Source organism: Colossoma macropomum, unplaced genomic scaffold (genome assembly GCF_904425465.1).
Source record: "Colossoma macropomum unplaced genomic scaffold, Colossoma_macropomum, whole genome shotgun sequence".
In the NCBI taxonomy this organism is placed as follows: domain Eukaryota; kingdom Metazoa; phylum Chordata; class Actinopteri; order Characiformes; family Serrasalmidae; genus Colossoma; species Colossoma macropomum.
This window is the reverse complement of record NW_023494789.1, coordinates 10,661,855-10,689,415: the sequence shown is the minus strand read 5'-3', so window position 1 is coordinate 10,689,415 and position 27,561 is coordinate 10,661,855.

Below are 27,561 nucleotides of genomic sequence, written 5' to 3'. Positions count from 1 at the left end.
CCCTAGATTCATATATGGAATATTCCATAATTTTATGGTTTTATTTGTAAAAATCAAAACAGAAAAATCTGTATCCTCCTCTAGAACCTCATTAATTTATCTGTTGGCCCATAATATCAGCCAGTAGTGGCGATTCGCAAATGTTTATGATATCAATAAAAGTAATATTAATATTGGGGCAAAAAAACTGAACAGGATTCAAATTTGTGAAATCCTGACAAGACGGACAAACCTTAGGAGGTTGTCCACTTTGGTTCAAAACATACACAAACTGTCAAAAGTTTGGGAACACTTTTTGGAGAGTTTTTAAAGCATTTAAAATTAGAATTTTGAATTTTGAAGCATTTTTAATTTAAAGCAGCATTTTTTTCCTTGTCAGCAATAACCAAACTTAACTCAAAGGTGTTTAACCCTTTCAGGCACACAGAATCTCTTTCAAAATACCAGATTTGTTGATAAGAACAAGTTACAAACCATTAAACTAAACTAGATTTTGGGTGAGATTTTTTAGGTTCAGGGTCAAAGGTCATTTCTGAGGTGGTTTCTGTGAGTTACCACTGTGCACTAAGTGGCGCCAACTATGTCATTTTCATTTTTCATTCAATATTCAGCTTGCTCTCTGATTTCATTGTTTTGTTTCAATTTTTGTGACAAAGGTAAAGTCAGTTATTTGTGTGGCTGATGCACTATGATATACAATATAAATCAAATTAGCTCTGTGTTATATCTCTAGTTTTGAATAAACAAACAAATAAACAAATGTTCTACTATAGGCACAATGTCTTTCACCATTTCTCCATGTGATTATGTGTTTGTCCTAAATGCACTGTGGTTACTCTGGGAAACCACCAATTTTTAGCCATGTGACCATCTACTTCACTTATATTCACAGTGGTTAATAGGCAAAAACACCACATTTTAGCCTTGTGAAATTAATATATTAGTTGTTGTAATTGTTATTTTGTACATTCTCATTCTATAGCATGTTATCTACAATTACAAACTACAATCATACATACAAAACCAGCCTGGATCATCTGGTAAGCAGTTTTGGACAGGCTCGTCCAACAACCATGCAAACCCAGCTTTGCAGAAAAACTACAGTTCTTACATCACTTCCTGTGTGCTACTTTTTTAACTGTCCCAAGAACAACATTCTACATTTTCAGAAAATGTAGAGGTTCCCTATTAAAACACTAATGCAAATTGAGAAATGAGGAAAAAACAAAGTGGTTTCTCACAGTGACCACTGTGCCTCAGACCAAACCTTCAGACCAAACCTTCAGACCTTCAATATGTCTATTTTTTTCAATACATTTTCAAAGAAACTGTCAAACATTACTTAAATAAAATGTGCATGTTACACTAAGGAAGACAGTTTGGTGAAGCTGGGTTTTCTCAGTATTAGTAAATAGCTGTTTTATATTGATACCATGATAGTTTTTTCTTCATAGTTGGAAAGTAACAGCAAAAACCAAACATTCTTGGGAAAGTTTTTGAAGAAGGTGAGGTGTCCCAAAACCTTTGATGGACAATGCATGTTAAACCTCCATCTGAACCCAAATTGCAGGGCTTACAGGTCAGTTGAAAAACAGTTTTCTCACTTTTATCCAAACCCTGATGTATTCCTTTTTGGAAAATGTTTATGTGAAGGCCAGCCACTCACTGTATTGTGGAATGCTCGGCAGGAAATTCTGAGACATTTTATCACTGTAAGGCCACAGAACCATTAGCCAACATACGTTTCTGAACAGAATTCCTGCATATATGCATTATTTGAAGAGTTGGCAATCATTTTATCTGTGAAATCTGAGATCATATAACAATCTGTAGTTGAAATTGTAATAATTTGCTTTGTATTGCTAATAATGGGGGCATATTTATGTTATGCTTCCTGGCACAACAAAGAAATGAATAAAAATGAAAAAACACTGCTCTGGTGTGGCTTTTTCTGGACCACTTACGGCAACATTGTAATCATGTCAGCCCATGCAATCAGTGTTCTTTGTTGTTGCTGTGATTCTACCAAAAAAAAAAATCAAGCTGTAATTTTGTGTTTCTGCAAAGTGCTGGCTCAGAAAAGCCATAGCCTGAGTCACAATAATGTCATAATAATCATCTGCTAAATGTCTCAAGCATGAATATTTTATTAATCATCCGAACACATGCTGACTGACTCTCTGCTGGCGTCGTGTGATAAACATCATAGCCATAAAATGCTAAACTAATAGAAAACCTGAATTAGCGGTGAAGATTCGCTTGCACTCTTAAAAAAAAGTTTCTAAATGGTTCTTTTCTTGGTTCTAGGAAAAAAAAACTTTTATAGGTGCAGAACCTTTACATTATGTGGAGGTTCTTTAAACTTTAAAAGGCCTATATCATACACTTTCATTTTTTGAAATAAATAATTTGATGTAAGGTGTCAACATTTTTCCACTGTTTTTTCCGGTTGAGTGGTGATTCTGTGATGACTGCATTTGACCAATCAGTAATCTCTGGTATTTCTAACTCCACCTATATAGTGCCGTTTGGCACACTTGGTGTTCCGGAAAGAACAGTAACCAAATCCAACATGGGCACTTGTTGTGGTACAGGGGCAGTGCAGGTCACTTGGGCTACGTTCACACAGCAGGTAAAAGTCTCCCAAATCTAATTTTCTCAACAAATCAGATATTTTATTTGGCTGTTCACAGTATCATTTAAATGTGATTCATATGTGACATTAGTCTGAACAGATCCTAAACTGATCCGCATGCACAAAAGAATAATACTTCATGTTGCTTCATGTGGCTCACCCAGAGCTAAACAATCATGACTGCTAACAAACACCAGGTTCATCTTCTCAAGCACCACAGAAGCAAATCTTCATTCGCATTGCCGCAGATCGGATACGTATCAGATTTCAGTACCACATATTAAAGCGTCTCAAATCGAGATTTGAAAATATTAGATTCTGTGTGTTTTTTGCTGTTCACACTGACACACAGACAACACATCTGTGTCATATATGTAGAAAAAGATTGGATTTGGGCCACTTTTACCTTCTGTGTGAACACAGCCTTGGAGGTGTGGTTCAGTACAGTTATAAATCTGTGATCACAATTTTTGCTGTCATTTCCACTGCCAAGAAACCCATACTGTACCTGAGCACCTGTGCTGGTACTATAATCTCAGTCCAAGGAAGCTAAGCTACACAAGCAGTCTATTTGGAATTCACAAAATTCAACATATTACCATGTACAGTGGTGCACAAAAATCAGAGACCACAATTCATTTATTTAATTTCTGGTTAAAATGACCATTAAGTATAAGTGATTCATTTTTCCATCCTAGGAAAAACAAATAGCAGAAAATTACACAGAATCCTGACAACGAAATATAACATCAACATTTTCAATATTTAGTCATTTCAGTATGCAGTACTGAGTTTTTACAGCTTCCATTCTTTCCAGAAAGCTATCTTTCTTTTTTAGTTTTTAAGTAATCAGCTGGGATGTTTTCCCCACTTGCAAAGTTCAGTCTTAGAAGTTGGTTGCACTTTCTGCTTCTCACTGACCAGGTAGTTTCAGACATATTCAGGGATGTTGAGGTCTGGACTCTGGGGTGAACAGTCCATTTTTCTAAGAGTACAGTCTTGTGGTCTAACAGGTCTTGAAACGTTGTTAGAAGTCACAATTTCTCTATACTTTTAATCATATTGTGTTTCGGAAACTCCTGTTTTTTTCACTTTATCCTTGACTTTTTCTCCTCTGTAAGATTATTATCTTAAATCTAATTCTATAAAATATGAACATTTTGCCCTTAAAACTGCCTTTCTGAATGTGAATTAAAGAAATGAAGGATGGTCTCTGACTCTTGCACAGCTGCACAGTATCTGCCTACAGAAGTTTGGCCCACTTATTTACATGGAAGTCATAAGAAGTGTTTCTAAGGGATAATCCTAAAGGATAAAGAGAGCTTGGAAATATTGGTTATAAACTTACACAAAAGTGGGGAAAAAATAATCAAAGGAAAGAAAAGTGTATTTCATTATGGAACGAAAAGGGCCTCTCCTGTGGCCTCGCTCCAAAAATCCCTTTTCGGAACCTTTAGAAGAGTATAGTATATTAATCAGTCTGCACATTTGAATGTTTTTTACTATTTCCTGTTATTCTCAGAATCCCACTTCATCCCTGCCGCTCTGAGAGTAGAAATGGTAAAAAGGAAGCTTCACTGGAGGGAGAAAAGGAAGTGTCTAAGCGTGCATGCGGCGGGCTCAAACAGGCAGCTATAGACAAATTGACTTCTGTCACTCAAGTGTAATTGGTTAAACTGAAGTGTATGCGTTGATGCAGCAAGTGCTGTCTGAAAGGACATGGTGCGAGACGTGTTTTGTGGCGGAAGCAGAAACATGAGAAAAGGTGAGACAAACACTATTCATGTCAAACAACATTGTGTCAATATGATGAATGGAGCTTCAGTGCCTGCTCTGTCAGTGTGTGTATGTATTTGTGTATTTATCTCTTTCTGAGAACTAAAATGTCCCCAGGAAGACTGAAAACATGACAGTGTTTGACATTATGAGGACACTGGGATGGTCCCCATGAGGAAAACATTTTTATTTTATATAAAAAATAATACTGCTTTTTAGAAAAAAGTAAAGAGGTCAAAAACTTGCTTTTGATTCCTAAGGTGGAGTGAACAGTTTGGTGAAAAAGACAAATTTAGACAAATCAATCAGCAAAAACATATTTGGTGCCTGAAGTTTGCTTCTTTAGTTTTGCACTGGAGCAATGAGGCTAATGTAGCAATGTAGTAATGAAAGCTTGTATTCCACCAGTTAGCATCCTGAATACCCGTGCTGAACTTGATTGCCATGATTGTGGGGGTACCAAGAGTACAGGTGGAGCTACCCTGCTGAGAAAAACAGCTTAGACCAGCATATAATTGCATGATTTATGCTGGCTTATGCTTGTTTATGCTGGTCTGGTGCTGATTTAGTAGGACTCCCAGCATGGTTATGTTGGTTCACCAGCATATCAGCAACCAAAACATAACATATGCTAGTTTTGCTGGTGACCAACCATGCTAGTCTGCTCTGGTTTTTCTAGCAGGGTAGTAATGCTGCAACCACTGACTAGTCAAACACAATCATCACAGAATCTTCAAGCGGTAAATCAGAGCTCAAAGCTCCTCCATTGTTGCTACTGTTGTTTGTGTTTACTGTTAACGCTGGAGTCACATGAGAAATCATGTGATCCAAGAAGCTAAAGTGAACGCTGGCTACATTCATGGTTCTGTTATGGCCCTGTCTGGCCCTTTAAGGGGTCAAAAAGAGATTTGCCAGTGTTTGACACATGCTATTTTTTGCTAATCACATTTATTTTGATGCAAATAGTTTTTTTTGTATTTACGTTGGAACACGTGTTTCGTTCAAAAACAGAATTGTATAGAATCAATTTGTTTGCATCAACTTACAAGACTTGTTAGCTACTGATACAAGCCCCTTTGTCTGTTGCAGTTAACCCTGCTTTCATTTGTAGCAGAGATGTGTTGATTGCTTGTATAAAAAAAAAATGTGTTAGGTTGTGCCCCACTATCCTGTACTATTATCTATAAAAATGGGCCAAAATACATCAAGTAACCAAAAACAGCAGTAGCAGCCATGTAGCCTAAATTTTGGCCACACTTTTGGCAATTTTTATAAATAACACTGAGTGTGTTTAGATGAACTTAATAAACTGCACTGCAGAAAATCAGATTTTGTCAGCCGTCCGTGCAACACGTTTACACACACTTGTGTAATCAGATAACGGGAAAACTCCAGGTCTACATGAGCCAGGCAGTGAATGGATTTCTGCTTTGCAACCAGCCAATAAACTCACAGAAGAAGACGTGATGTAAATGTAACGCAAATCTTATTGCCATTCTTAATTTCATCAAGTGTGTGATTGGTTCCAGCATCACTTTGAACGAGTTTTGTTGCCATCTCGCAGCTGCTGTGTCAAACGCTGCTCGCTGTTTTTGCGCATGTGCAAACTAAGAAACCTGAAAGATATCAGAGTAAGTGTCTAAATGCACTAAAAAAAACGTTACTCAGCTAAAATCCTCTCTTTGTCGGATTTCTTCATCAAATTTCTAGGCCTTAATCTGATCTAAGAAATTGGAGTATGCTGTTTACATGACATACTTCAACAATCAAACAATTGCAGAAATCTGTATCAGAAACCACTTGAGCCAGTCTGTACATTATGTAAATTAGACATTTTGTCCAAATATCCTTGAGCTTTAGAGTTGGGTTAGGATTAGCATAGTAGCATTTCACTAAAAATAGAAGGCATTGGAAATGCCTCACAAAGACATTATACTAACCTTATATACGTCTTTATTGTGTGTATTTTCCAGAAGAGAAAGTGTTTGCTCTTTTGAACAAGCCAAAGAAATAAAAAAATGTTTAAAAGCTGCTAGTCACAGCTCTCTACTCACAAAAATTATGAAGGAAACATTGCTGCCAACATTCTTCTTTGGTGTTTAGAGAACTCAAGACTGCCACTTTGTTGTGGCAAAATTCCTAATTGTGTTTTTAGTGCTCATTTGCAAGTAGATTATCCCCTGCTCGCCACTTGTAGCTGTATGAAAGCCTCTGTAGTGGCAGTAGTGGAACGCAGCCGGTTAGCGGCAGCACTGCCAGCCTGATTGGTTCTGACTGTTTTTACAGTAGCAGAAATTGCAACACTGAGTCCTCATGAACAGCTTAAACCAACAGTGACAGGACAAAATCACCTGCGGCTCGACTCCCAGCACTAACTGGGGACTAAATAGAAGAGTCTTGGCTCTCTGGAAGCAGCCGTGCCATTAGCTAGCTGGGCGAAGAAGCTAAAATAAACACTTCAGAATCGATGCCAGAATCAAACGAGCGCACACAGAGACTGAAACAAAAAACCATTAGGAGGTTTTCTGGGCAGGATGGAGCACAATTAAATAGAAGCCTTCCATTTCTACTCTCTCTCTCTCTCTCTCTCTCTCTCTCTCACACTCTCTCCATCAGTCTCTCTCCTATTGAAAGGGCCAGATTGGCGGTTGGAGAGAGATAGCGGTTAGTGAAGAGACGCTAATTGCACCAACAGGGCGAGGAGAGGACATCAATCACTCGTGCTTTTCCCTCCATCAGTCAAAGTGAAGCAAGGTGCAGTAGTGTGAACAGCTGTGGACTCTAATCTGAATTAATGGACACCTGAGCGGGCAAAAGGGCAGCCATTTTGATTTATGTGAGGCTCATAAGGTGCATGGCTCTTCAATAAATCCATTTGCAAATCTCACGATGTGGTGTTTCTCTAACAAACATTGACTACCGAAGACTGAAGAGTCAGTAAGAGGGTCAGACCTGCGTGTAATGATGGATGCACACGTATAATGCAGCAGGATTAGACTCTGTTGACCCTCAGGGTTATTCAAACGTTTAGAAATTCAGCATCTTCCTGCTCATAACTTAAATAAAGATATTTCAATAACACTTTCAAATGTTTGAAAACATAAATGACTACTGTGTGTCAATAAACAAATAATTAAATATTATGATTGAAATCGATCATTTACAGACTGACATTCACAGATGGACAGACAGACTGATGGACAGACAAAGGAAAGTGACAGACAGGTAGACAGGCAGACAGAAAGACAAACAGGAAGACAGACAGACTGACAGATCGGAAGATGAAGAAACAGACAGACAGAATGATAGACAGACAGGTAGAGTGATGGACAAGTAGGCAGGCAGATGGACGGACAGACAGAAAGATGGATAGAGAGACAGACAGACAGACAGACAATCATTCAGACAGATACACAGGAAGATGGACAAAGTAATTAACAAATGGACGTATAAACAGAGCAAAGGACAAAAAGGCGGTCAGAAAGACGAACAGACAAATGGACAGGCAATAATTTAGACAGACAGAGAGACGGACCGAAAGGCAGATGGACAGATGGAAAGACAGACAGTTAGAAAGTTGGACATACAGACAGAGCAATAGACAGAGAGACTGACAGATGGACGGATAGATGGTCAGACAGATAGACAGAAAGTTGGACAGACAGAAAAAATAGGAGACAAATAGCCTGACAGACAGACAGACAGAATGGTGGACAGAAAGACAGACAGTAGGTCAGATAGAGAGACAGAAATTTGGACAGGCAGACAGCAATGGACAGAGAGACTGAAAAAGGGATGGAGAGACGGTCAGACAGATAGACAGAAAGTTGGACAGGTAGACAGATTAATGGACAGAGAGACTGACTGATTAATGGAAAAACGGTAGGTCAGACAGATGGACAGACAGACAGAGCAATGGACAGAGAGACTGACAGATGGACAGACAGTAGGTCAGACAGACAGAAAGTTGGACAGGCTGTCAGAGCTATAGACAGAGAAACTGGCAGATGGACAGACAGAACAGTGGACAGAGAGACAGACAGTAGGTCAGACAGGTAGATAGAAAGTTGGACAGATGGGGAGACAGTTAGACAGGAAGACTGAAAGCAAGGCAGATAGACAGACAGAAGGGAAAGATGAACAGACAGACAGGAAGTTAGACAGGAAGATCGTAAGTGAGGCAATCGAATAGACAGATGGACAGACAGAAAGTCAAGCAGACAGAAAGAAAGATGTACAGACAGTGAGTCAGACAGACAGATGGGCAGAGAGGTACAGGGACAGACAGACAGATGGAAATGAAGACAGGAATGGAGGAAAATCAGCAGTGAAGGTTCAGCTGAATGGTATCATTACCGTAAGTCTTTCTGACACACACTACCACTATTATATCCACAGCTACAGCGAAGCTCACCATCCAGCCATGCACTGCATCCAAGTGGCATGTCAGTGATGTGACAGATCAGGCTGGGTTTATAACAGCATTAAGTGTTTTGTGCTCATAATTGCAGCCATGCTTATGGTTAAATTCGGTCTAATTTACACATTTTCCCCTCGTCACCAAACACAGCTGATCAGCCAAGACACATTTAGTCTTCTTTAGTTTTGCACTACAGCTACGAGGCCAATGCAACAGAAGCCTAAACAGATTTTGGCTGAAATAGACTTCCATTATGTTTGAGCTGTTTTAGCTCAAATGCTAAACTAAAGAAGCCAACTTCAGACACCAAACATGCACTGACTGATGGGCTACATTTGGGGGTAAGGAGCAAACTGTGTACATTTTTGGGGAGCCATTCCTGTAAGACTGAAGCATGACTGCACAAATCCCCACTGACTTCACACACTGAGTTCTAATGGCTGTAACCCACACAAACCGGATATGAAGTAGACCAGATTATGCACATCAAACTCACTCATTCTTTTCTTTTATTCCTTTCATCAGGGGACACTGGCCACCCCTGCTGCACAAGCAAGCTCCAGCTATTTAAAATCTGCTCGACAGGGCTGCACTGAGCACTGAACCCAGCCATAAGAGCCCACCCAGAGGGTAAACATGCTGAAGGAAGAACTTCCCCTGGTGCAAGACGGCCAAACTGCATTTGGATTGAATTTATTTCCACATTAAGAAATGCATAGGCCTGTTACATCAACACAAATATTGCCAAAGAAGTTAAACTGAGAGACCAAATGTGTTGATGTGCTACAGTTTACTTATGTGGAAATCATAAACACACTTTATCAAGTCATTTCAACACATCACACATTCAGACCCGAACAGAAGTGCAGGCTGAACTTTCTCACTGCTGGCCTGACCTCTGTAAAACACAGGCTGCTTCTATCTGAACCCAAACACACGCTGCACGTGAACGAACATAAACAGGTCGTGCAGCACGAGCTCGCATTCCTTCATAAGCTCTGAGCGCAGTGAGCTTTACAGCAACAGCTGCTGAGGAAAGTTTGAACGCGGTTCACTTTCTGATCTGATGCCCAACTCACCGTGTTCCTGCGCGCGCCCGGAGTGTCCAGCGGTGTCCGGCCGTGATGCGCGTGGTCCTGAAGCCGCGGAGAGTCCAGCAGCAGCGGCGAGGCGCGAGCGCGCGTTCATGATCCGCCACACGGCGCGGCGCGCGCGACCAGCATCCCGTATCCAGGTAACGGAGCGCCCTCAGGCACGAGCGTTTATGTGTGTGCGTGTGTGAGTGTGTGCGGTGTGTGCGCGTGCGGAAGGGCTGCGTTTGTGCTTGTTTTTGCGTTAAGTGGGGCCGTTTATGTAGAATTAAGTTTGTAGATTGTAATAAGCTGTTTTTATTGTGTATGTATGTGTAAGCGTGCGTTACGCGCGTGCATACGACTGTATGTGCTTGTGCGTGTGAATGGTGCGCGTATTTAACACTTTGTGGGGACGTATTGATAAAAAAATATACATACTTAGTTCAAAGGGGAACTCCACCACATTAGTGGAATGTTTGTATAATTACATTAATTTCATTAAGAGGTAAACAAGGTCACAAGGACAGATTTAATGCAAAATGCTCTGTTCTAGTGAAACTAACCAAGTAGAAATTGTTCACAGTGGTGGTGATAGGAACCAGACGTCCAAAATGTTTAATGCCAGGAAATGGTTATGTATATGCTTCCTGATGTATGAGACATTGTTTTATGATTGTTTTTGAGATAAGATTTTGGACTGGAATTTATGATGATGATGATGATGATGATGATCAAAGTCAATATCAAAATCAAAGTGAACTTTATTGTCATTCAGGCTATACAACTAGGAGTGCACAGCTGAACGAGATTGCATTTCTCCAACTATGATGTGCAAAATGTGCATAAATATAATATAAAGGCGAATATACATAGACATACTAGACAGCATAAACAGACAGAAAACATACACGTAGTGAAAAAATATATCGCTGTTTTCACAACAAAATCTTGTGTCTCCAAAATGGTAAGGTTACAAGAGAAGGAAAAACCATGCTTTACTTTTAATGTAAGTCAATGGAACCAGACTTTTTCCCCCAAGTAATTGTGGGCCGTTTGTTTTGGTCCATTCAACATGGAATTTACATACAATGTAAAGGCCAACAGGCTTTTTCGAATTGTGTCAAAAAATGAAAACAATAAAAAATGGAGATACAAGGTTTTGTTCCGACAGCAGCGATACACATATTTAAAAAATATTGCATGTTGTATAGAAAAATAGTGCACATTGTTCTCAGTGATGGTATTATTACACAGTGTAACAGTAAATTCAACACCAGTGAATAGTGATAAAGTGCTCAAGTGATGAGAACATTGAAAATATTGCACAGAAAATAGCTGCATTTTTTAAGACAGAAGACGGGTTCCAATAAATGTGTTTAGACAGTCTCTGTGTTTGAATGATGATGATGATGATGATGATGATGATGATGATGATTAATAATTCCTGGTGGATAGTTAAAAGATAGATAAAACTACTAGTCAAAGAACTACAGAGGCCTTCAGACGTCTGGTTCCTATCACTACTGTGTCTTGGTAAGTTTATCTAGAACAGAGCATTTCAAAACCAAACCATAATGTGAAAAAACTGACTGCCTTTGTTTACATCTTAACCATTTAATTATGCAGAACTTGTGAAAAATGATGGAATTCCTCTTTAAGGTTAGGGTTGTGTTTACTAGTTTTAGAGAGAGAGAGAGAGAGAGAGAGAGAGAGAGAGAGAGAGAGATCTGATCACTATAGTAACAGTTTGCCTGGTGATGCAGCTACAGTGGGCCAACTTAGTAAACAATGGATCATTTTGATTGGTCTGCACATAGTAAGGTGCAGTAATGAATAATGAATGATGCTGACAATCCTGTAGCATCCCACCACTGGCCATGCGTAGCTGTGAGAGGTTCGGGAGGTGTGGCCATGCGAAGAGGCTCATGGGAAGTGCGTGCTCCTCATAAAAAGAGACATTTATGTTGTTAGTTTAAAGGTATGTGTATGTGTCACATGTAATTCTGTGTTGGGGTGGAGTTTTTTTTTAGGGGCTGGTCACTGTGGTGCTTTGCAAATTTCTGCTTGGTGTTTAATAAAAGAGCACTAATCACAGCACGATCATGGCCTCCTCTCCTTTTTGTACCCTTCTCTGACGCCTCTATACACATCCAGCAGCTGTGATGTTTTTAACGATCTTAGAAGCTTCCACCTATTTTTCTATTCACTTCAAAGAGAGCATCTCAATAAAGTGCATGTTTTGTAATGGTTGAATGATTGATGCCATTTTGCTCTTTCTTACATGGACGCAGGGCTCAGATACCCGTTCTGGATCAATTCGCTTTACCCTGACATTCACAGACTCACTGACACACACACACACACACACACACCCTCTATCCCTCCCACTCTCTTCTTCCCCAAGGAGAGCACTGTGAGTTTGTCCATGTGTGAGAGCCTGTAGATCTGTGTGCAGATATGCAGGACTGTGCAGAGACCACAAAATGGCCATTAAGTACAGGTTCTTCAGTTTTCAGGAGATATTTAGGAGGGGATTAGATGTAAAATAGTCCACTTGCATAAGGAAGTGGACTATCAAAGAACAAAAAGCAAAAAAAAACAGGAATTTCCAAAACTAAGCAGACAGAGAAAACAACTGTGCAGGACCTTGTAGACACCAAAACTGTCCCTATCACATAAAAAAATCCACAGGTGTTTCTGTCCATCCTTCCACTGTGAGAAGACAACTCAGCGCTTTGAGTCTGAAAGGATGTGTAGCTGTCAAGAAGCCTCACTGAGAAAAGAAAACAGACAAAAAAAGAGAAGAAAATTTGCATATCAAACACAGAAGCTGCTGGTGTCTGCAGAATAATGGACTGACCACCCCAGAGTCCAGACCTCAACATCACTGAATGCATTTAGGATCACTTGGATCACGAGATGCAGAAACTACAACCAACTTCTAAGACTGAACTTTGGAGGTGTGGAAAAATATCCCAGCAAATTTCTTTGAAAAAGCTAAATACTGAAAAACTGATATAATATATAATATTTAGTTATGGAGGCTTTTGTGTAATTCTCTGTTAAACAGATTTCTAAAGCTAAAAAATTAATGACTTGTACTTAATGGTGGTTTTGACTGGAAACAAAATAAAAAAAGGTCTCTGACTTTTGCACAGTAGTGCATGTGTGTGTCAATGTAGTATAACAGCCATATCACTGCTGTCGGAACAAAACCTCTACAAAATGGTAACTTTACAGGAGACTTTATTTTTAATGTAACTCTATGGAACCAGACTTTTTGTTCAAATTTTGGCCCATTTCCTTTGATCCATTCATCATGAAATTTACACACAATGTAAAAGGCAACAGGTATTTTCAAATTATGTCAAAAACTTTTGTTCCGACAGCAAAAGTATATTTGTACCACACTTAAAATGTATTCAGCTCTTTGCATCACACAAATAAAATGGCAAACCAAATGACATTTATTTTAAACAGACTGTGCCAAGGCTAGTTTTCTTTTTGGCAAAGTATTTTCTTAAAGTGTGGCTGGTTGGATTCAGATCATTATCATCTGAGCAGTTTCTTTTGCAGACTTCTGCAGGTTTGCATCCAAAATGCCTTTGAACACTTGTAAGTTCAGGATCCCATCAATGAACAGAAGCTCACAAACACTTAGAGCCCACTAATAGCAGACTTTTTGCAGTCTGGCTAGAATTCTCCAGGCTTTCTCCACACAAAGAGGCACCATCAGTAACTACCATCATTTTGTTGAACATTTTATGAAATGACCTAAAGAACTTCATCTAACCTTACCAATAGTTAAATAGTTGAAGTGTCCAGATACTTTTTGGAGCCAATGTTTGTGAGTGTGTCCAGGTGTCCATGTGAGTATTTGTGTGTGTGACTGTATATGTATGTTTACACACATCAGTGTTTCTTGTCCTTGCTTGTTTATCTGCTCTTTCAGAGCAGGTGTGAAAGCCCCTCTATAAACAGGCAACAACAGATCAATCCCTCATCAGTCCATCACGAGGGTGCAAACGCACTTTTCCCTGCTGCATTTGTTCATTCTGCCTGCTGTCATCCTTCTATTACCACCTCTTCTTCATCTCATCCACTCTTCCCACCATTCCACTTGCTTCTCCTTTCCTCCCTCTCACCTGCTTGCAAAATGGTATCTCTCTCTCCCTCTCTCTCTCTATCTCTCTCGCTCTCTCTCTTTTTCTCTCTCTCAGTATGCTTCTTGGCACTGTGAAAACATCAGTAAGTGTACAACTGCCCCGCTGTGCCGAGCATGATGCATCGAAGTCTGACGTCTGCACTGCAATTTCACCCAAAATTCTCTAACACTGCGCTAAGCACAGTTCCCAGCATCGAAGGAGTAGTTTCTGACCCAATATGACACCCTGTGATGTTAGGGTTGGGAGATATGGCAAACATATTGCATCGTGATACTTAAAGACACTTTCACAATGCACAATATGCATCACGATATTTAGCTTTCCTGTGTTTTGACGAATTGGAACAGACAAAAAAGCCAAAGTAGGGCTTCATTCAAAACTTACCATAGTATCATACTATAAAATCATACTCTCATACATGTGCATGCTATCAAAAATGATGAATATAGTGATCTAATTAAACAGAACCAATCCTGGTCTTTTTGTAATGAAACATGCAGTTGGTGGGTGCTCTTGCTAGTACTGTTGATACCCAAGATATGCTCAGAAAAGCATAACATAATGTGACATCATTTATCACAAAAATGTCACATTGACCACCCCTATGTGATGTGACATTCCTTTGTCCATTTTTATAGATAAAAGCATGTTAGACAGTGCCATGATGGTCATAAGACTTCATTATTTGTTAGCTACATTAGCCTCGTAAGCTCCCCGGACAAAAAATTACCTTGCGTGTTTAAGGTAGTAGTAACTTCAGGCTCCTGCAGATGGCGTTGCATGAGGATGATTGGGCTATAAATACCTGCGGAGTGTGTGAAGGGATTCATAGGTTGAGAAGAGGTGGCACACTGCAGTGAATGTCTTGTTTATTGTGTGGAAAACGGGTCGCAAAGCAGATGTTATTGACTGGCAAAAAGGCATGTTTGCATTTGGGCCTGCCAAAGGCCATAGTGTGAAGAAAGTAGCTAAATTTGCAGGTGTATCGAAGCGCATGGTCATACAGGTCTACCAGCAGTGGCAAAAATCCCAGTCTACAGGAAATTCTCATCAGAACTGTGGCCAAAAGACAAAACTGATGGACAGGGACCGCCGACGTGTTTCATGGCTTGTGAATAAAAATTCTGTATAGAAGTCATTGCAGGTCCTTCACAACCAATTTATGAAAGAACACTCTGCAGGGAACTGCATACCATGATCATATGGAGCAGAGTGGCACGCAAGAGGGCTTTGCTCACTTCTGCTCACAAAGTTGCCCAGTTACAGTAGGCGAAGAGACACGAAAATTGGACTGTTCGTAACTGAAAACGTGTTGTCTGGTCAGATGAATCTCGTTTCTGCCTGTATGTGAATGATTTTAGGAGTCGTATTCATTGTAAAATGAACTGTGCAGTTCTTTAATGCAAGAGTGGCTGACACGCTATTAGGTACATTTACTTACACGCTATTAGGTACATTTACTAGGTACAAGTTTTTTGTCCGGTGAGCTTATTTTGCAAAGTTAAATTAAATTAAAAATGTTATCACCCTTAAATCACCCCCAAAATGACCAAGCACACTGAAACCCAGTTCTACATGCTCAACGAATAAAAACAGCAACAAGCTTGTGCAAGTTAACAACGTGATGTCAGAATTTTCAACAAGCTGTGTTTTGCCTGTCTACATGAAAATTACTGAGAACTGGTTTTCAAAATCTGCACTGTGGAGAGCGCTTTCAAGAACATCCATTTAAAGTGACCGAAAAATGGCCATATTGTGTGGACAGGAGGCCAAAATGCAGAGAAAAGACTACATTTTGAAAAATACATGTCTGGATGGGGCCTTAGTTGGGACACTGCATTTATTTACATTTTGGAATACACAGACAACATCTTGGGAAGAAGTGGAAGAAAGAAAGAAGCCGTTATGAATTCACAGGTGACGGAGGATGAATGAGACTGATCTAGTGATTTAAAAAAATCACAGCAAGAATGTTCTTCCACCTCCTTCACTACATTCTCACTACTAAACAAAACTGCACTCCAGCCTGGCACTTGTTAATTTATGAGTCAGACTTGTCAGAGTTTTTCTGTGTAGTCATTAAGCTTTGCTGTTAAGTCATGGTGATTAGCATTAAAGCACAGCGCTTTCACTGGAACTCAGTGACACACAGCATGAATGCATTCAATTCAAAGCCATCCAGCAGGACCCTGTCTGTGCTATTATGGAGCCACGTTATGGTACAGATTTTTTTCCTACAGTACATCTGAAAAACAAATGCATGCTGCACGTACACGCATGCATAGAACATAGAGTGCCATTTATCACGAAGTACCAAGGCCTCCTACTGCTTCAGAGCTGTCATCTAAAGTACAACCAAAATGTGGCCAAGCTGGAGGAGTGTCAGAACCATTCAATGTAGAAGAACCTACTGAGGTTTCTTGCTAACCCCAAATGTGGCAGATTAGCCAAGACACGTTTGGTGTCGGAAATTTGTTTCTTTAGTTCTGCACTTGAGCTATGAAGCTAATGTATCTAACGAGTAAAAGAAGTCCATACTGCATAGTTAAATCATCAGATACTTTTCTCAGACCATATCAAGTTGTCAAGTAATCTCAGATGAACTTGCTTATATGGTTTCTGACATTGTATGGCATATTCTTAACATTAAAAACAAAAGTATGCTATGTAGCTATGAACATTAGTAGCAGCAACTGAAGCCGGAATTGTGGCAATGCTTTTATAGATAATATCCTGTCATACAGGGTCAGAAGCCACATCAGCCAGCCTATTTGAGATTACTTAACTGCTTGAGGTAAATGTGTGATGATTTAAGCATGCAGTGTGCTAACTGGTAGTCACAAGCATCCATTACTTTTTAGCTGCATTTAGCCTCATAGTGGCTGTGGAGAACTAAAGGAGTGGCTCCTGAGGGGCACAACCATCCACAGCCGTGTGTCAAAGCCAAGGATGCAGCCGAGGAGGGCTACGTTTATTTCTTGGCTGTTACATCACTGATGTAACGGTGTTTTGTAGGGTCATTTGACTGTAGCTGAGAAATGTGTCCTGCTTTTCAGAGAAAGATCCATCAGTCACCCACAGTGTTTCACACGCAGTGCAAAACTGTTTGAAAAACGACAGAAACAGCCACAAGTGGCGAGGTGCTGTGGTAATGAAGTGTAACATTAGCTGAATATTTTTAAACATGTTTTACACTTTAAATTTAAAAGTGCTAATGTTGGTAACGTGTGTGCGCGAGCGCTGAAGAGGAGCTTTTGTATGCCAGTGCTAGCGAGGTCTCTGCTACCTCAGCTGCATCTTTCACATTGAGACATGAGTTAAGCGGTGGCCACCTCATCAGGAGGTCAGAAGTCTGATCCTGGGCGATGACACAGCCAGGAGGTCAAGAGAACATAATTGACCTTGCTCTTTCTGGGCATTACTTTGTGATGCTAGCCAATGTGTGAATAGTGGTTAACATATCAGAAATGGCAGTTAATGTTCTTTTCCAAGTGGCACGTTGAAGCATGTGCTACCTTTCACACCAGTGTTTTCGTAGCCTAGTGTTATTGAAGGAGGCCTAGCCAGGAGGTGGAATTGGTAATGAGTTGATTGCAAAGAAAATGGGCTAAAAATAGGCTTGTTGAACTATTATTTTAAGAAGAACCATCAAAATTTAGTCCAGAATGGCAGAATTGGCAAAAGAAGAAGAAGAGCCTCATCTGACTCAAAACAATCAAGCAGTACCGAGATCCCCTGAGTGGCGCAGTAAAGCCAGGTGGCTGCAAAATGCACAGCATTTAATGAATGTTCACAACATACAAAGAAATAAAGAGAGGTACCTCTGCTAAAGAAAAACACTGCAGTTACAGTGATTACAATTGAATTACAATCAAAGCTACTTTAATGTATTTATGGTGCCCTGCGAGGTATCAAGTTAGCACTCACTGCTTACATGTTTGTCTTTGTTTGGTAGTTTGTCAGGTAGTTCCTCACTGAAACTACAATGCCTTTTATCAGGAAAGCATACACAAATCATACATGCCAGAACTTTGAAAATTACATGGAAATAATGTTATTTAACCACTTAAAGGAATAATTGATGAATGAAAAATGAAAACAGAAAATAGTTGATCAGCCAAATCATTTGGTGTCTGAAGTTTGCTTCTTTAGATTTGCACTGATTCTGCTTAACCCTTGTGTGGTGTTGATGTTCTTGTTACTCAGTGGTCTGGTGGACCCAATGTATTATTTATTTTTTTAAATCAATGCAACCATAACAATTTATGTAAGAATACCAGATGTTTAAAATATCACAAGTGGTCAGCGTAGAGTTCTCCTTTAGCAGCTGTAGCCAGTCAGCAGCTTTGTCGACCCTCACACACACGCACACATATACAAACACACACACACACACACACACACACACACTAAAACCAGGCCATGTAGGAGGAGAACAGAGTGAATGACACAGCACCTCCACACTTTTATTCCCCGCAGGTTCACCCCAACACCACTTGTAATATAAATGTGTAGGGGCTATACAGTGTGAAGTCACTGAAAATGTGTTATTTTATATGTTCTTCACAGAAAATAAGCAAAGGCCAAGGAATCTGGGGTTGAAATAATAATAAATCACATCAATTTATATTTGGTAAACATTGAAAATGGGTCCCACAGATCCCAACACCACACAAGAGTTAAATATATTGTATATATAAAGTGCCTAAAAGCCACATGTTTACAAGTAAATGTGAACAATGTATTTTTTCACATTAAAACATATAAACAACCCCACCGCAGCAGGTGGTACGCTTCCTTTTGCTTTTTAAGCCCTTAAAAATCCCAGGCTTATCACAAATTAAAACTTATTATTAAGTAACTACAGGGACTTGAAGGCAAACTGGCTGAGTTATTCTTAGGTTATAGAAGTGTGTAATAAAACTTTGGGCCCACTGGTGGGGCCTGACCATTAAAGGGGTTAAGCTTTTATTTTCTGGCAGAAATCGGACTTAGAATCTGTGTGAAATATTGAAAGTTGAGAGGTTGAACTCTACATACTAGATACTAGTGTTCTGTAAAGAACTGGAACATAGTAAGCATATACACAGTCATATGCAAAAGTTTGGGTGCCCCTGGTCAAATTACATGTTTTGTTAGTTTTCAAAATGATTTTCAAAGACATCCTCTACAACAGTGGTCAACAACCTGCTCCTGGAGATTTACCTTCCTGTTGAATCCCAGTCTGCTACCCCTGTTGCAGCTAATTAACTTCCTTGACTGCCTGGATAAGACACTTTAGAGTTACTTATGCAGGCTGAAACTAAACTCTGCAGGAAAGTAGATCTCCAGGAGGAGGGATGGTGAACACTGCTCTACAGAGAACATACTTCTGCACACTTACTGATTATTTGCTAAATGAAAAAACATAAAACGTGGTTTTAAAACTGTGCAAACATTACAGCTCAATTAATTGTTCAACTTATTTCCCATATGTTAAACTAATGAAATGAATAGAACTTAAGTAGCAGCATTATAAAAAATGTCATATTTAAGCTTCTTCCCTGTAGATGATGTGCTAAACCCATTTTCACTTAGGAAGTCAGCAAAATATGTAAATTGTACAGGGGTGCACAAACCGTTGCATACGTTTGTTTTGTATGTTTTCAATATGTTCAAATTTTGTATGAGCTCTTCTTTATTGTCTTATTCTATTTCACCCCATTATCCCTCTGCCTCTTAAACTGTTAATGGACATGACTCTTCCTCCTGCTTTTCCCTTCTGCTCTTTCTCCATCTCCTCACTGTGCAGAGAAGTGGATTGGCTGGAGAGAGAAACAGAGTAAAAAGACATGCTTGTAGCGTGGGCTTCATTTGTTCACACAATAACACCCCCTCATACACACTACCCTCAACATTCGCTTTCTTACTCGCACACACGCTCACATTTTTCTTTTTCTGACATAGACTCGCTCAATCTCTGCCCTCTCTCCCTCCCTCCCTCCCTCTCTCCCTCCCTTTCTCTCATTTAGACTAGCAAACAACAGCTTATTCTCTGCCTGTTTTTGTTGTGTTTATGTCAGATAACTACTCTAATGACTTTGCCAAACCCAGCCTGCACAGCACATGGCAGATATTTCAGAGATGTTACACAAACATGCAGCCACTGCGAGACAGGGAGGTTTCAATAGTGGAAGACTGTATTGAATGCTGTGCTAAAAATTCAATATTGTTATGTCCGTATCTGCAAATACAGATCCAGACCCTAATAATAGAGTCATATGTGCATTACTGATATCCCAACACTAAAAATTTGTCAGTCCATCCCAGAAGTGCAGTATATTCAACACATGCATGCATGATTAATTGAGTGATCTGATGGCCAGGAGTGTAAGAGAAAAAGTATCAATATTTTGATACACTCGAATATATGTAAACGTTTAACTGATTTTTCATTCATTGGTTTTCATTTTACACTGATATTAATTTGTTTTAATAAAAAGAATAAACTCAAATGCATGGCAGCTCAACTGATTGGCAAGAGGAGAAGAGAAAAATCTCCATTAAGCGTTTGAGATTTGTAACAAGTTCTTTAAAGGTGGAAATGTAAGGAGTAAAAAGTCATGTTTCTCTCCTGTTTCTCTCTAATTGAGTATTCAGTTTCTTTTATTTAATAATACTTAAGTACAAATCTTGCATAATATTACCCTAGTATTGTAATAAAGAGCAAGGTATTTTCCATCTTTGCTTTTGGCAGAGGTGATTTTGAGTTACAGCACAACATAACATGAGTATCTAGTGCAGAAATCTGCAGATATGCAATTCATACCTGCAGAATCGGGTCAAAAATGAATGTTTTAAAAGCTCATATTTAGATAATTCAATTAAATTAAGAACAAACTATGGAAGCTAAAAACTAATTAGATTAGCCAATTAACATATCCATCAGAGCTAAAGTATTAGTGTTAGCCAGAATTGGGTAATTCAGATCCAGCTGTTCAAGCTGCCTAAGTGTCCAGGCAGTTGGAACCAAATCCTGGGGACGATTTTGGTAACACTTTATTTGGAGGGGTCCTTTGTAGATGATTAATAAACTCTTAACAGATTATCAGTAACACATCAACAACATATCAGTGAAGTATCAGTAGTGAAGCATCTGAATACATTGAAGTAAATATCTTGTAGATGTTCTGTTGATACATTACTTACATGTTCATTCCATTACGCAAAACCTAACCTTACCCAACCTTACCCAAAACCTAACCCTAACCCTGGCCCTAACCCTAACCCTAACTTTAACCTCAACCCAAAACCTAATCGTAACCCTCCTATGTTTTTAACATGTTACAGAGAGTCCATTGAGTGTTTGTTTCATCTAAAAGGTGCCACTCAAAATAAAGTGTTACCAGATTTTTAATACATGGACCTGAATCACACAACTGTGGCTTTAGCTAGAAAGCAGTTGCTTATAGACCCTGACGAAGATTCATTGTGATGTTAAACATAAGGCTGGCTTTACACAGTGAAACGTTCAAGAAACTTTAGTTGCTTGGAATTTATATGAAGCTAAATTTGATGTCTGAGGCCTCCTGCAACTCACTTGCAACTTGTTTTAAACTCAGCAGCAATTGGTGCCCTTTCAACTTTAACAAAAAAGCCAGTCAAAACACAGACGACGCATCGCGTCATCACTTCAAAAGGCTTCATTTTAAAGGATTCATTTTGCTGGATAAGTAAGCCAGAAGATAGAACAGAAGATGGTTCATGGGAAGGTTTAAAAGGACCTCCTCCTGATCACTATATTCAGGTGATTTTTAATTTTGTGACTTGCCTGAGCCAGAGCAACAAAGTAAATGAGAGTTTATGTAACTGTAACAAAGGAGGCTTTGAGGCAGGATGCAAGTGCGAGTTGCTTTTAATTGAAGGAGGTTCAAAGTCCAAAAACACAGAGCCAGTGGTGAGTGGAACAGATAAATCCATGACAAAACAAAGTAAACCAACACTACACAAGAGACCACAGCAGGGTATATAGACACAATGCAAGACACCGGGACTGAGCAAACACAGGGGTATAAATACCAACAGAAAACGAGAAACACCTGAGACCAATAAGAGGGCAGGGCAGGGAGACAAAGATCAGGTGAAGACAGGGCAGGACAAGGGAGGAGCCAACATGACAACAAAAGCACATGTCAAAAGAAAACAAAAGCACATGGCAGATAAACAAAATCACAGTACTAGGAAACCAAGAAAAAGGCAAAAACACAGAAAGACCAGGCAAAAGAGTGAACAGATGTTACAGTAACCAGCTGGGTTAACTGGCCAGCTAACGCTAACAGCTGTTTAAACGACTGCTTGTGTAAGCTTTTCTTCTTCTTTGTTAGCCTGGTGTTATCGTGATCTACATCTCTCTAAATTATTCATTTTCTCCTCTCCTGACACCCCTGAAGTTTAGACAGAGCAAGGGATGCAATGAGAATTATTACAGAAGAAGAGACCAAGATGTGGTCCTTGATGAACTTGAAGTGCTTTAGAGTAAGGCTGAACGATTTGGGGAAAACTACTTAAACACAGTAAAGATAGACACAGATAGATAAATTAAAAGAATGCTACAAATATGCAAATATAAAATCATCTCCAGGTCACAGCAAGAACATCACAATATATAAAAATATTAGTGCATTAATCAAATGTGTACCACTTTAATTGTTTTTGAATTGCTTTGTGTAACTGTCAAGTTGCATGGAAATTATGTCAACTTATGTTGCATTAAAGTGTCACTGTACAAAGCCAGCCTGATAAATAAGCTGTCATCATATCAGTTGATAATGAAAAAGCCTTTTGCCTGAGGACCACAGATTTAGACAAAATTAAGCTCTTAAAAATCCTTTGTTTACTACTTTTGTGTGATCATTGTGAACTAGGGCATGTTATTTGTTGCTTCACATAATTCTAAATGTGATCATCATTTCTACAGGCAACATTGGCCAGTGCTAGGTCTTGTTCTCTCTTGGGGTCACCATACTAAAGAGTGGAGACAGGGATTCCATATTATAATAGCCCTGGAGCAGCCTGGGGTTAAGCAAGGGAACCATGGCAACGGTCAGAAGAAAGACAGCTGGACCTAGAGTCGTCCAGTCCTTGGCTATTCACCCTGAGGCCCATATGCCCATATGGGGAATGCACCAGGAGCATTTGTACTCCACCATGTGGAATAAACAACTGACCCTCTGAGTCAAGGCTTAATGAGGGGGCTTACTCAAAGTAACATTGCCCAAAAACACAGAATCACTTCTGGAGTTGGTTCAGTAATGTAACTTGTAGGGATCCTTAGAATCGTAGTATAAAAACTACACACACTGCAGATTCACACTGGGTTCAAATCACTGCATAAGTATTACTGTCAGATTGTGAAAATGTAATACCTTATAACTTTCAGTGATTTTTGGGAATCCCCCCCACCCCCCTCAGACACACACACACACACACTCTGCCCCCCATGAGGAAGTTACATTTGCCGTGGACTAGTTTGTGAAACAGTCACTAAACTCCCTCTCACTTATGATCTATCCGCTGAAGTCAATTTCCTGACACTCGCAACCCCACAGGACGAATCTCCATCATTGCTTCAATCTCTCTTTTTCTGTGTTTCTGTCTCTCTCTCTCCCATGGATTCTGAGATTGCAGATGGCCACTGAGGCATGAATTTAATATATCCCACTGATTGTGTTGAGTAGCAGCAGCTGGAAACACCAAACAGCCGAATGTTTGCCCAGTGTTTGCTATCTCTCCAACCTGAATGCACCTTTTGTCATTCAGCTTAGCCTTGTTTTGTAAAACTTCTTTGTAGCCATGTTTACATCAGTTTGGGCAAGACCTCATTGCTTCACATTCATGACTGATACGATTCAGGGTCTGTGGGTGTGCCTGTGCAAATCTGTCTCCTTTTACAAACACCTCATCTCAGTTTTGACAGTCAGAAAACGTCCTCATATCCTGAGTATGTGAGAGAAAAGGAGAGAGTCTGGTTTAATCAACCTGAAATAGCCCACCTATTTATCACGTTTCAATGTTTTCCAAGTGGGTGAAGATGAATATGACTAAAATTCCTTAAGAAATTGTGTCTAGTGTGTCATTTATAAACCTGTTACACATCTATGTACTATAGTTTGGAACATAAATGTCAAAACCTCATCAAAAATGAGGAAAAAACGCCTCTTATTTTAACGAGTGTCACTACGGGATCCTAGTAGCATGTTAATGCTAAGCTAATGACATTCGATGTTTTATTTAAAGCTTGTAAGAGACATTATACATTTGACCTTGTAGCTGTTTTATGGTGTCTACTGCAGTAAAGAGTGCTGGCATGCAGTTACTGCTGTTTTCCATTCCTAACAACTATTCCTACCACTCTTGCTCACAGTAATGGGGAACCATTACATATATATATATATATATATATATATATATATATATGTAATGGTTCCCCATTATTTTTTGTTACTTATGTTTAATTAAGCTAATTAAGCTCATATATATATATATATATATATATATATATATATATATATGTATAATTAGGCTTACCGTTGGGCCCAAAGTTTTATTACACACCTAAGAATAACTTAACCAGTTTGCATTGAAGTCCCCATAGTTACTAAATAATAGGCCTTAGTGTGTAATAAGCCTGGGATTTTAAGGGATTAACCTCAGCCATCATGAACCAGTGTTGTTCACCAGATGGACGTCCAATGCCTGCCTAAAGAGCCTCATTAGACCAAGTGGTCCTTCAATAGAACTTTCAAAAGAACCACGCTACTACAGATGCAGCACATTAAGGTGTTAAACTAGCCTAAATTATGCCTGTACTTCTCTAACTGTTTGGTGATTCACAGTTTGTACCTTGCTCCTAAAGGATCATGTAATAGAAAACTGCCGTTCTCGTACTTTTTTTCAATTATAGCGTTTAATGTAGTACATAAACACAGTTAAAGTTTCAAAATGTACCCTTCACTCTTCAGTCCATGTGTGGAACACATAAACCACATAAATGTCAGAAATGGACCTCAGTCATCATGAATTGTTGCTCTGTGGAGGAACCTGGGGATCCTAATTAGACCCTGTGTCTCTCAAAAGAAGCACACAATTGCACAGCTGCAGCATATTAAGGTGTTAAGCTAAGACACAATATGAATCTGCAAGCTAGAAACACAACCAGATGTGTTCAGTTCATTTTGTGTGCTTTCAGTGAGCCTGTCTCTACATGTCTGACTCCGTCTCTATCCAAATAGACTTTCCGCAGCCGAAGAAATGGAAATGCAATTAGGTTAATATCTCCCCTCCCGCAAGACGGGAGAGCCGCTTGAATCCATGCTGTTTTACCACACTAGAAATCTTTCATGATGTCTGCATAGAGTCGTTTGCACTTTATCAACCTTAAATAGACTCTTTAATAATCTGCAGATGGCTTTTCATCTGGGAGGGGCCAATTTCAATCCCTGGGCTGTTGCTATGGCGACCGCGAGAAGTAGCACGCGCAAAACTGTAGAAGAAAGCTTGCAGAAGAAAGCTTGCAGAAGAAAGCTCCGAGTGGCACATACAGTTAGCATTGTTTGGTAGAATAAGGTCGGTGAGTAGCGCGTGCGTGGGCTGGGTGTGGAGAACTGATTGCGAGTGTGACTGCTTGATTATAACTCAAAAAAAAACAAGACTTTGATAGTTGGTGGAACTCGTCCAGCTCATGAATTTTGATCGCTCATGGAACTTGTCCAACTCATAAATCTCATATGCATGGAATCAAGCCTGTGTTCTGCTAACAGGCCAAGTCAATCGCTTCTGCCGTGGCCTCGAACCTTTGAAGCTTTTTTCGGCCTTCCAGCCTGTTTGCCTGTTTGTGACAACCCAGTAATTAAGATAAATCAACAGCATTACTAAAAGCACTACAGATGAAGAAATTATTTGCACAAGGTCACTTAATTTTTGCTTCTGTGAACAGTAAAAATCATTCCTCGCCGTAACAACAGAGGTAAGACAGACATTACTCTAAGCAGGTTGAGGAGTTTAAAGGGCCCATGTTGTACACTTTTTTCTTGTATTCCATTCTTTCACTTAAGTCTGCTTATAAAGTTTGTGTGGTTTCAGGTAGAAGCCAAAATAAAACATTGCTGGCTTGATTATTTTCCCTCCTACACTCCGGCTAGTGGATTTGTCAATCCTGCAATCTGATTAGCTACTTGAATTTGCCTTCCATTAATCTGAGCTAGTTGAATTATGAAGATGGCAGTTTGATTGGCTACCTGATTTTGCCCAAAATTAGTCTGATTGGATGGTTAAATTTACCCTTCTGCAGCCTAATTGACTACTTGAATTTGCCTTCCTGTAATCTAATTGGCTAGCTAAGTTTGTTCCTCTTTAATCTGATTGGTTAGGTGAATGATTAAGGTGGCAGTTTTCTTGGCTAGTTGAATTTGCCCTTCTGCATTTTTTAATTTACAGAACAGAAACGATCAATTATATTATATATTATATTAACTGCTTTTTCATGTAAAAGGCCATTTGTCCAAATTTGTTCCAAAACATATGGTTAGAATAGTGAGGGTGCCAATAAATTTCCATGATGCCTGCATGTTTGTAGGACTGCAGAAATTGAAAGATTAAAAAAATGAGACAGCAGTTAGGCTAGGAAAACACATGTCGGTCACCCAGACCCTCAGTACTGGTGTTCCACAAGGTTGTGTGCTCTCATCCCTTCTCTTCAGTCTCTATACCAATGACTGTGTCTCTAAGGAACCAGCTGTGACGATGCTGAAGTTTGCAGATGACACCACTGCGGTGGGCCTTATAGTCAATGGTGATGAGTCTGCCTACAGGAAGTAAGTCAGCAACCACCTGCTGCTCAACATGCCAAACACTGCGGAGATGGTGGTGCATCCTTCCCGTCCCTAACCACCGCCCCCCACCCCGTCGTCTCAACATTAATGACTTTGTGGTTTCCACTGTGGAGCCACTCAAGTTCCGGGGCACTATCATATCCAGGGAGCTAAAGTGGGAGAGGAACACGCTCTCCATAGCCAAGAGAGCACAGCAGAGAAATGCTCTTCCTGAGGCAGCTGATGAAATTCAACCTGCCGCAGAGCCTGATGAACCAGTTCTACACAGCTATCATCGAGTTCATCCTCGCATCATCTATAACGGTTTTCTTCCTCCACCTCACAAGAACAAACCAAACTCCAGCGCATAATGATGATAGTGGGGAGGATTATTGAATGTTGACTGTAGACGCTTCAGGACAGCTACAAAAGCAGGGAGAAGAAGTGCACTGGCAACATTACAGCTGACCACTCTCATCCTGGATGTCACCTCTTCCAGCCACTTGCCTCTGGTAGAAGATTCAGGGCCATCAAAACCAGCACAAGCAGAAATGCTAACAGCTTTTTCCGCAGAGCTGTAAGCATTCATTAACCACTTAAATGTAAACTAGAGCAAACAACCTCCTTACTGTATTATAGTAAC